Source organism: Eriocheir sinensis, chromosome 20, assembly GCF_024679095.1.
Source record: "Eriocheir sinensis breed Jianghai 21 chromosome 20, ASM2467909v1, whole genome shotgun sequence".
NCBI lineage: Eukaryota > Metazoa > Arthropoda > Malacostraca > Decapoda > Varunidae > Eriocheir > Eriocheir sinensis.
The window spans coordinates 9,302,915-9,314,017 of record NC_066528.1 but is presented as its reverse complement, the minus strand read 5'-3'; the positions used below and the strand labels follow the sequence as shown (position 1 = coordinate 9,314,017).

The following is an 11,103-nucleotide window of genomic DNA, read 5'->3' as shown; positions in this document are numbered from 1 at the left end:
TTACACCTTTTTTGTTGCCCTTGAGCTGTTTCATAAGCTGTAAAAAAAAATATAAATAAAAAAAAATAAAAAATCTATCTTAAAACATAATTACATCATACTTTATATACATCACCCTTATAGTATTTCCTTAGTATTTTCTGCATAATGGATACTTTTTATTGATGACAAATCCTGGCATAACACACCTTCTATATATACACAGCTATAAGGCTTCACCAATCTACCTGACTGCTTCCATGTTTCCCTTCTACACCTGCATTTTGTTCAGGTATAAATGTTACAAGTTCAACCTCCACATTCTGTAAGTACATGGCTATAAGGCTTCATCAATCTACCTGACTGCTTCCATGTTTACCTTCTACCTTTGAGAAATGTTACAAGTTCAACCTCCACATTCTGTAAGTACGTGGCTATAAGGCTTCATCTACATATCTGGCTAAAGGCTTCAGTGGTTACCTTATACACCTGTGTCTTGTTCAGGGAGAAATGTTATGAGTTCAACCTCCACATTCTGTAAGTACATGGCTATAAGGCTTCATCTACATATCCGACTAAAGGCTTCAGTGGTTACCTTATACACCTGTGTCTCGTTCAGGTATAAATGTTACGAGTTCAAGCCACTATCGAAAGTACACTTGCGGATTGGAGGGATGGTAGGCTTGGGATGGACAGCTGATGTAGGAGATTCTGTGGAGGGTCTTGGATGAAAAATGGCATTAAAAATAAAGAAAAGAAAGCATCAGATATATAAGAGTCTGCACACATACACCAGGTCTCACAAATACATAGACTGTCTTGGGATGAACTGATGCTGTAGGAGATTCTATTGAGGGTCTTCTTGGATGAAACATGGCATCAAAAATGAAGAAGAGAAAGCAGCAGATATATAAGAGTCTTCACACATACACCAGGTCTCACAAATACGAAGACTGTCTTTTCAACGGTGGGATGGTAGCCTTGAGATGAACTGCTGATGTAGGAGATTCTGTGGAGGGTCTTGGATAAACATGGCATCAAAAATAAAGAAAAGAAAGCAGCGGATATATAAGAGTCTGCACACATACACCAGGTCTCACAAATTCGTAGACTGTCTTTTCAACGGTGGGATGGTACGCTTGGGATAGACTGACGCTGTGGGAGATTCCATTGAGGGTCTTCTTGGATGAAACATGGCACCAAAAATAAAGAAAAGAGAGCAGCGGATATGTAAGAGTCTGTACACATACACCAGGTCTCACAAATACATAGACTGTCTTTTCAACGGTGAGCTGGCAGGCTTGGGGAACTCTGAGATCGGACTTATGAGGAGAGACTCAATAGCACGGGGCTCACAACCCTGAAGAGAAGAAGAGAAAGAGGAGCTCTGATAGCGGTGTACAGGTTGGCAAGCAGAGTGGAGCATTTCTCTCACAAATACGAAGATTGTCCTTCCAACGGTGAGGTGGTAGGCTTAGGATCGACTGTTGCTATGGGAGATTCTATAGAGGGTCCTTTTTTTTTTTTTTTTTACAACAAAGGAGACAGCTTAAGGGCACAAAAAAAGGAAACAATAATAAAATAAAAGCCCGCTACTTGCTGCTCCTACAAAAAAGGATCAAAAGAAGTGGCCGAAAGAGAGGTCAATTTAGGGAGGAGGCAAGGCAATAAACGTTGGGAACAAAAGAGCATCAGATGTACAAAAGTCTACACTGCTCTTATAAGTACATACACTGTCTTTTCAATGGACTGCAACTAAAGACTTTGCGATATAAAAGTTAAGAATGTGAAGTCTCATCCTGCTTCTGAGAGGGACGGGACACACAACACAGGGGAGCGGCGAGTAGCGGGCCTTTTTTTTTTTTGTACCCTTTTTGTTGCCTTTGAGCCGTATCCTTTGATGTAAAAAAAATAAATAAATAAATAAATAAAAAAAAATATAAAATAAAAATCACCCCATAACAACACATTCGGTAAGACTCAAAATCACAAGGCTTCGTATGACAACCTCGGAGCTTATGAGAAGAAATGAGGCTGCTTAAACATTATTCTAAAGCTATCTAACTCCCCTCTGAAGCTGCCTAAACACTATGCTTCATCCCCTCGGCTGCTCTGCTTACTCTTTCGCACAGCGGCATAAAACTACGACAGGGAAGCACGGACGTCGATATAACAGAGTACGGAACAGCGAGTCAGATTACTTTCTTAGTCTATGGAGGTGTCATGGGTTGGCACCAAAGCACTTTTTTTTTATCTCTTATTCAATATTGTAGCGAGAGATGAAGAGAGAGAGAGTTACGGAGATAAATGTAGATAGAGAGACAGACAGAGAGAGAGAGAGATAGCTATATAGAGAGATAGATAGATTGAGAGAGACAGAAAGAGGGAGAGATAGTTACAGAGACAGATGGAGATAGAAGGACAGAGAAAGAGAGAGAAAAAGAGACAGCTACATAGAAAGATAAAGATAGTGGACAAAGAGAGAGATACCAACATAGAAAGATAAAGAAAGGACAGAGATAGATGGTTAACATATAAACAGAGAGAGGTTACATTTTGCCACCTACATTCTACTTATATACAAATCTGCATGGTCGTAAATACATATCGGAGACCTGTCAGCTAAATTCTACACTAAAGTTAAAAGTGTGCAGGGGTTGTAAAGTGTAAGTACGCCCTTATTACAACCTTAGAGACATTTGTTCATATAGAAAATAGAGTGATTCTTTGTGGATGGAAGATGTTGGTTTTGGTATATCTTCTTGCAGCTGCTGGGGAGGCTCTTAAACGCTGCACTCGACTTTGCATAGCTTAATTATCCTGAGAGATTTCTGGAGGCAATGCCCATAAAGTGTGTGTGTGTGTGTGTGTGTGTGTGGTGAGCAGTCTGAGGGAAGTCCTGCAACCCTCGCACTTATGGAGTAAATTTAAATTTGTCCGTAATTCCACTAGCTTGAAAATCGAGGAGAGGGGAAGAAGCTAGGAAGAGTGTTATATTCAATGTTTCTCTCCAAGGAGTTTGTTATCGACTTTTGTTTAGGAGAGAAGAAGGAATGCAGGCGGAGGCTGGAGGGAGGTAAAGGAAGAAGGGAGGAAAGGAGGGAAAGAAGTAAGGAAGGAAGGAAGGGAGTGTGATAGAATGAAGAGGTCAGGGAGAATTGAAAGTTATCCTGCCAACTGTGTCATGTTCATCAGACGTGGACATGGAACGCAGCACAGCAATCAAGAGTACGTGCACTGGAAATGAGTTACCGTATATAAGAGGTGCAGACAAGACAAAAAAAAGAAAACAAAACAAGAAAAAAGAAAAAGGAATGGAATGAAATGTAAAGGAAGAGTGGGAACGAGGTATATGAAATGAGTTTAACCAGTTTTGACCATTCTATATCAGTGGTGTGAGATTCGTCAACGGGAAAACAAGAAGGAATTACAGAACTTCAGACAGACTGCTCCTGAAAATACCACTCTTAATCAGTATAGTCCTCAATAGAGTCTTGCTAGTATGTACTTTGTCAAGGTTACACTATGTACTCCTATTCCTACAATATCCTATTTCTACTCTAGTCCTGCAAAATATCTCTACTCATAAACTTTGTAAAATTGTAAGTATATGAAAATAGCGCTCTACTCCTCTACCACAAGAGCCTGGCCAAGTCCGGCTCCACTGAAGGCTGTTCCCCGCCCTTGCCAGTGAGGGAGGTGAGCGCCACGAGGAGGGAGTGCAGCCGCTGGTTCTGTGAGCGCAGCGCCTCCATGGTGGTCTTCAGGTGATTGAGGTCCTGACGCATGGATTCCTGTTCATTCATCTGTTGGCGGGTGAGGAAAATGATTAGAAAGGGAGGGGAGGGAGGGGATAAATGATTAGAAAGGGAGGGGAGGGAGGGGATAAATGATTAGAAAGGGAGGGGAGGGAGGGGATAAATGATTAGAAAGGTAGGGGAGGGAGGGGATAAATGATTAGAAAGGGAGGGGAGGGAGGGGATAAATGATTAGAAAGGGAGGGGAGGGAAAGGAATAAGGGAAGACAAGGATGTTAAATGAAAAGAAGAAAAAAGAAAATAGATAACTGTTTGAGGTCTTGGCATATTGATTCCTGTTCCTTCATGTGTTGGCGGGTGAGGAAAATGATTAGATAAGGAGATAGATAAGGGAGACAGGGATGTTAAATGAAAAGAAAAAAGGAAGAAAAAAGAAAATAGATAGCTGATTGAAGTCTTGGCAAATTGATTCCTGTTCATTCATGTGTTGGTGGGTGAGGAAAATGATTAGATAAGGAGATAGATAAGGGAGACAGGGATGTTAAATGAAAAGAAAAAAGGAAGAAAAAAGAAGATAGATAGCTGTTTGAGGTCATGGCACATTGATTCCTGTTCATTCATATTTTGGGGATGAAGAAAATAATTAGAAAGCCAGATAGATAAGGGAAAATAAGGATGTTGAATTAGAAGGAAAGAAGACAGATAGCTGATTGACAGTTGGTGGATGTTGGTGGACAGTTGACTGATCACAAAATGCAACAATACATACATTCCTAATTAATTCCATGTGTGATTATGTGTGTTTATTAGAGTTTATGTGTCCGTTAGTCTATGAGTTGGTGTTTTGTTTCCATATTTTACTTTTCTGATGGTTAATTTTCATACATTTATCTCTTAGGGAGCCTGACAACCATTCTTTTATACACTGGTAATGCATTAAATATGGTTTCATTCATCTGTCCCTCTCTATTGATTACAGAATATAGATTAATATTAAATAACAAAGAGATCAGTAATCCCAAAGCAGTTATTTCATGCCTAAAAATGATTGGATTCAGGCTAAAACTATACACTGATTCAAAAGCTGTTCCTCCACACTGAATAAACAAAACTTGATCTTTAAAAACTTTCAGGGTTATTTCAAGGAGGCACATTTTTCACACATGCTTCGTCCTATAAAAAAAAACTTTACACTAATTTAAGTTTTGAGAATGCATAAAGTAAAGAGCAAACAAGACCCTTCAAATAAATTCACAGACTAAAATCAATCATCATCACACTTGCTTTTCACGCATGCTTCGTCCTATAAAAAAACAACAACTTTGCACTAATGTGATTTCTGAGAATGCATAAAGTAAAGAGCATACAAGATCCTTCAAATAAATTCACACAGACAAACAAAATCATCATCACCCTTGGTCTTCACTGCTGCCATTTCCAACATATTTTTCTTTCCTCTTCCAACTAATCAAAACATTTCTAGGCAAACCAACAGTCAGTATCTAAATCCAGCACCTCTGCACGTCATGGCGGGTGTGTCTATAAAACAAAACATCTTGCGGCATTCAGAATAAAAGGAGGAAGACGAAGAAGTAGTTTGCCACAAGACAGAAGCAGAAGCGAGGGAGATCAAGGTCAATATTATAAGACACTTCTGGTTCTCACATCAGCTATTTCTAAAGGTCAAAGAGGGGGTCAATTGGGTTCTAATGAGTGTTTCTTTAGGTTCACAGCACAGAGGAAGGGTCAAACTACCACTAGAGAGCCATAAAACTATTCCAGGAAAAGCCCACAACTCCTATGAAAGGCTTGTCAAATACGTGTTCTTGGGTTCATGTTACAGAGGAAGGGTCAAACTACCACCAGGGCCATAAAACTACTCCTGGAAAAGCCCCAAACTCCTACGAAAGGCTTGTCAAATATGTGTTCTTGGGTTCATGTTACAGAGGAAGGGTCAAACTACCACCAGGGCCATAAAACTACTCCTGGAAAAGCCCACAACTCCTATGAAAGGCTTGTCAAATATGTGTTGTTGGGTTCATGTTACAGAGGAAGGGTCAAACTACCACCAGGGCCATGAAACTACTCCTGGAAAAGCCCCAAACTCCTATGAAAGGCTTGTCAAATATGTGTTCTTGGCCGACGAAATGTCTTATAATACGACCCCAAGGCTTTATCGATAGACCTGACCCACTTACCTCATAGTTCTTGCTTTCCTCACTTATGCTAACCCCCAACTTCTCACAGCGGAGGGCGGAAAACTGTATTATTTTCTATTCTAAAAAGGGTGCTATGCGTAATCTGCTTTTGCTATGAATGATTGGATGAATTTATGGTAACAAGATATGATGTTTATTTATTTTATGGTTTGGTGGTACTGGTATTCTTCATGGTAACAATATATGGGTGTTTACTGTCATTCAACATGCTCATCCGTTCTGAAGCCACTCCGTCCTCATCATCCACCCACTCCCACATATACTCATCCACTCTCTCTCACCCATTACATAGCCTTTCCCTCTCTCTCTCATCCATTCACATACATACTCATCCAATCTCTCTCTCTCTCTCTCTCTCTCTCATCCATTCTTACACAGCCTCTCCCCCTCTCTCTCTTTCGTCCATTCCCAAACATACTCATCCATTCTCTCTCTTTCATGCATTTCCACATTTACTCATCCACTCTCTCTCACCCTTCTTACACACCCTTTCCCTGTCTCATCCATTCTCCCTCACACACACACACACACACACACACACATATTCATCCATTCCAAGGCCACCCACCTCTCCGTCATCCACCATCTCAAAGCCCTTCAAGACCTGGAAGTCGCCGAACATCCGAGACATGAGGCCGTGGCGAGCGTTCGGATGCACCTCCTTCCGCGCTGTGGTGTACATCCTCCGCAGGGCGTCAGGGATGAACACCTCCACGTCGAGAACCAGCTATGGGGTGGAGGGTGGAGGTTAGAAGGGAGCGAAGGTGGGGAGGAGGAGGGAGAGGTTAGGGAGGGAGGGAGGGAGGAAATGCATGAAAGAAGGGAGATTAGAAAAGAGGAAGGAAGGGAGAGTCAGAGGTTAGGAGGTTAGAAGGGAGCGAAGGTGAGGAGGAGGGAGAGGGTGGGAAGGAGGAAAGGTATGAAAAAGGGAGATTAGATAGGAGGGAGAAAGAAGGAGGGACAGAGGTTAGGAGGAAGGAAGGGAGGGGAAAGGTGAGGAGGGAGAGGGAAAGGCTGGGGAGGGAGGGAGGAAAGGTATGCAAGAAGGGAGATTAGATGAAGAAAGAAGGGAGAAAGAAGGAAGGGAGGAAGGAAGGGAGGGAAGAGGGAAAGGCTGGGGAGGAAGGGAGGAAAGGTATGAGAGAAGGGAGATTAGGTAAGAGGAAGGAAGAGAGGTTAGAAGGGAGGAAGAAAAGGAGAGAAGGAAGAGAAAGTGAGAAGGAAGGGAGAGGATGTGATGAAGGTTCAGAGAGGGAAGAAGAAAGGTGTGAAGAAAGAGAGAGAAAGGAAAGGATTGTAAGGAAATTAGAAAGGAAGGAAATGAATGAGGAAGATGAAAGAAGAAAAAGGGAAAGAAAAGGACGAAGAATGAAGGGAAAGAGGGAAGGAACTTGGAGGATTGTGACGGAAGCGAAAATGGGAAGGATGAAAAAAGAGAACGACTATTGGAATTTGGGTTAACGGATTGCAGGAGGAGAAGCTGAGGAGAAAGAGAGAAAGGAAGAGATGAAGAATAAAGGAGAAAGAGGGAAGAAGGTGAGGTGTCAAGAAAAGAAGGGAAAGGAAGGAAGAAAATAATGAAGACCGGAAGAGAGAGAGACAGAAGTGGTATGAAAATTGGGAGTGAAGGAAAGGAATGAGAAAGAAAAAGGAGGAAAAAGGGAAAGGAAAAGGAAGAAGAATGAGGGGAAAGAGGGAAGGAACTTGGAGGATTGTGACGGAAACAAAAATGAGGATAAAAAAGAGAATGACTATTGGAATTTGGGTTAATGGATTACAGAAGGTGAGAAGAGAGAGAGAGAGAGAAGGAGGAAGAAATGATTAATAAAGGAGGTTAAAAAAGGTTAAAAAAGAGAATGACTGGTGGAATCTGAATCAACATACCCTTTTTATACAACCTTATCCTTATACCTTTTCTTTTTACTGTACCTGGGTCTGCATGGCCAGTCTCTTGAGGATGGCCTGGTCCTGAACGGCCTTGATGTCGTCCACGGCCAGACCCACCAGCAGGTTCATGATGAGGATGGACATGAGCACCAGGAAGGCCACGAACACGATGTAGGTGATCTCGGGGTACTGGGGAAGAGACGAGAGAGAGCGGGGGAGTCAAAACATGATCTCGGAGTACTGTAGAAAGAAATGAGTGAGTCTCGAAGTCATATTATTATTAACACAGATGATTTTGGGGTTCTGGTGAATGGGATGGGGAAGAAAGGGTACATTAACACACTGGTACATCAGGAGTGAGGGGCTTGGAGCAACATGTCATAGAGTTCCTTAAGGATCTGCCAACACACTGAAAATATAGTTCAGTATTAGAAGACACTTTCCGTTCTCTAATCAACCATTTCTAAAGGTCAAAGAGGGGGTCAATCGGGTTCTAATGAGTGTTTCTTTAGGTTCATGGTGCAGAAGAAGGGTCAAACTACTGCCAGGCTCATAAAACTACTGGAAATGCCTAAAACTCCTACGAAAGCCTTGTCAAATATTTGTACTTGGTTTCAGGGTATAGAGGAAGGGTCAAACTACCACCAGGGTCATAAAACTACTCCTGGAAATGTCCAAAACTCCTACGAAAGAACTGTCAAATATGTGTCCTTGGGTTCATGGTATAGAGGAAGGGTCAAACTACCACCAGGCTCATAAAACTACTCCTGAAAATGCCCCAAACTCCCACAAAATCCTTGTCAAATATTTGTACTTGGGTTCAGGGTACTGAGGAAGGGTTAAACTACTGCCAGACTCATAAAACTACTCCTAGAAATGCCCAAAGGTCCTATGAAAGCCTTGTCAAATATGTGAACTTGGGCGACGAAATGTTCATAATGTCTGGGTGTTATGCTTACTGGAAGGGTTTGCGTGATGTCGTTGAATATGGAATCGAACTCGAATTCCCCGATGGTCATGACGCTCGTTTTCAGAAGGGTCTTGCCGTAGGTGCTGAACGGGAACTGATTTCTCAACACCTGCCGAGAAGTGAAGGGCAGGTTAACTTTGGCATTAGTGAGTGTTAGCAGAGGTTTGTCCTGATATGAGAACTGACTACGGTGCAAACAAGATGGCATAAAAAATGGTCATGATGCTTGTTTTCAGAAGGGTCTTGCTGTAGGTACGAGAACTGATTTCTCAACACCTGCCGAGAAGTGAAGGACAGGGTAACTTTGGCATTAGTGAAAGTTAACAGAGGTTTGTCCTGATATGAGAACTGACTACGGTGCAAACAAGATGGCATAAAAAATGGTCATGATGCTTGTTTTCAGAAGGGTCTTGCCGTAGGTGCTGAATGGGAACTGATTTCTCAACACCTGCCGAGAAGTGATGGGCAGGTTAACTTTGGCATTAGTGAAAGTTAACAGAGTTTTGTCCTGATATGAGAACTGATTGCAGTGAAAACAAGATGGCATAGGAAAAACAGAGACACAATCATTAATTCTGTAAATATAACTAGGTAAACACACAAACACACATACACCAAACATCATCATAGAAATGTTTAAATTCAAAGCTATTCCTCTCATGCATCCAACCCTCCTCCTCCTCCTTTTTCTCCTCCTCTTTTTTCTCCTCTTCCTCTTCCTCCTCCTCCTCCTTTTTTTCCTTCTCTGCCTCCTCCTCCTCCTCCTTTTTCTCCTTCTACTCCTCCTCCTCCTCCTCCTCCTCCACACCCACCATGTAGAAGCTCAGTCCGAAGGCGATGAGGAAGAGCATGAAGATGGTGAAGAACTTGAGGAAGGTTGCGAAGACGTCCGTGAACATGACCACGTAGATGCCGAGGAAGGGAAGCTTGCGGATGAAGAGGAGCAGGTTCATCCACGCCAGGAAGATGGAGGCTGTCCCCACCTGCCACTGCCACTTCTGCGGGCATGGAAACGGACAACTGGTAATGTTAACCCAGTAGCCGCGGGGATCATGATTCTTAATGGTCCCTCCAAGCGAGAAAAATGAGAAAAAATCACCCCTCACACAAACCATTTCATAATATATATCAAAGCATTTGTGATCAGATTATGCATCATCTATTTTTGGGGTTTATATCATGGCACATATTTGGCCCGTTGGTGCTACACGGTAAAGCCACAAATTTGGCCCGTCCCTGCTACCGGGTTAACCATCCCTAACTGTAACCAAAACAGTCACTCAATTTGCACAGTAGATTCATATGTGTTGTCATTCATCTTTGCACACAATTCAAGCTTGGTAGGCTGTGGGAGTATATGTTGCCAGGCTACCAGTGAAAGCCAAATCCGTGCCAATCGCAATGGACGGGTTAACCATATCCAACCGTAACCAAAACAGTCCCTATAGTATTTGTGTACAGAGTAGATTAATATAAGCTTTCATTTATCTGCACGGGTAATTTATGGTTGGTAGGCAGGGAGTCACTCTCTCACCTCCCTGATGGGGCAGTTGGTGAAGTCCCAGACAAGCAGCACGGCGGTAACATAGCAGCACCACTCCATCAGGTTCTCCAGTCCTATGTAGTTCAGCCGTGCCTGGAAGAGATGGTGGCCTCAGTAACTGGTAAAGGGGTGGTTCTTGCAAGTTGTATGTATTTACCTATTTGTAGTCTACCGGGCTTGACCTAAACTCTAATAGTCCCGTCTCCATATCTACATTGATCTAGCCTTTCCTTCATTTGTTGGACACTGTTTGCCTCCACCACCATTATGTATTGAACTAGTTGTGACGGACAGCTACACAAAAAGATACAAGTCAAAAGAAGAAGAAGAAAATAAAATATGTTTGTGGGGGTCCTGTTTTGTGTGTATGTATTTATCTAGTTTTAGTTTATCAGGGCCTGGGCTTTATGCTCGTGTGGTCCCGTCTCCATATCTACATTTATCCAACTTTTCCTTAATGCTTTGCACACTCCTCGCTGATACCACATCCTCACTTAGTCTGCTCCAAACCTCTACATTTCTTTGCGAGAGGCTATATTTCTTTATGTCTCTCAAGCATCTTCCCTTCCTCAATTTTTTACTATGTCCTCTTGTGTTCCTGGTGGTTATTTCTTCTTGTGTGTGTGTGAAACAGATGCTTTGTTCTGCCATGTAATGTAAACTAGTTGAAAATAATAGCACAAGAATACTAGTACACAAGGAATAGCTTTGGAATCAGTAAGTTGCCTTCATAATGCCTGGATTCAT

General features: G+C 42.3%; 1 pseudogene; it reads right to left on the bottom strand.

Annotated features, from left to right (window-relative positions):
- Positions 1-586: 586 nt before the first annotated feature.
- LOC127001157 (transient receptor potential cation channel subfamily A member 1 homolog) overlaps positions 587-11,103 on the bottom strand; it is a 52,728-nt pseudogene continuing 42,211 nt past the window's right edge.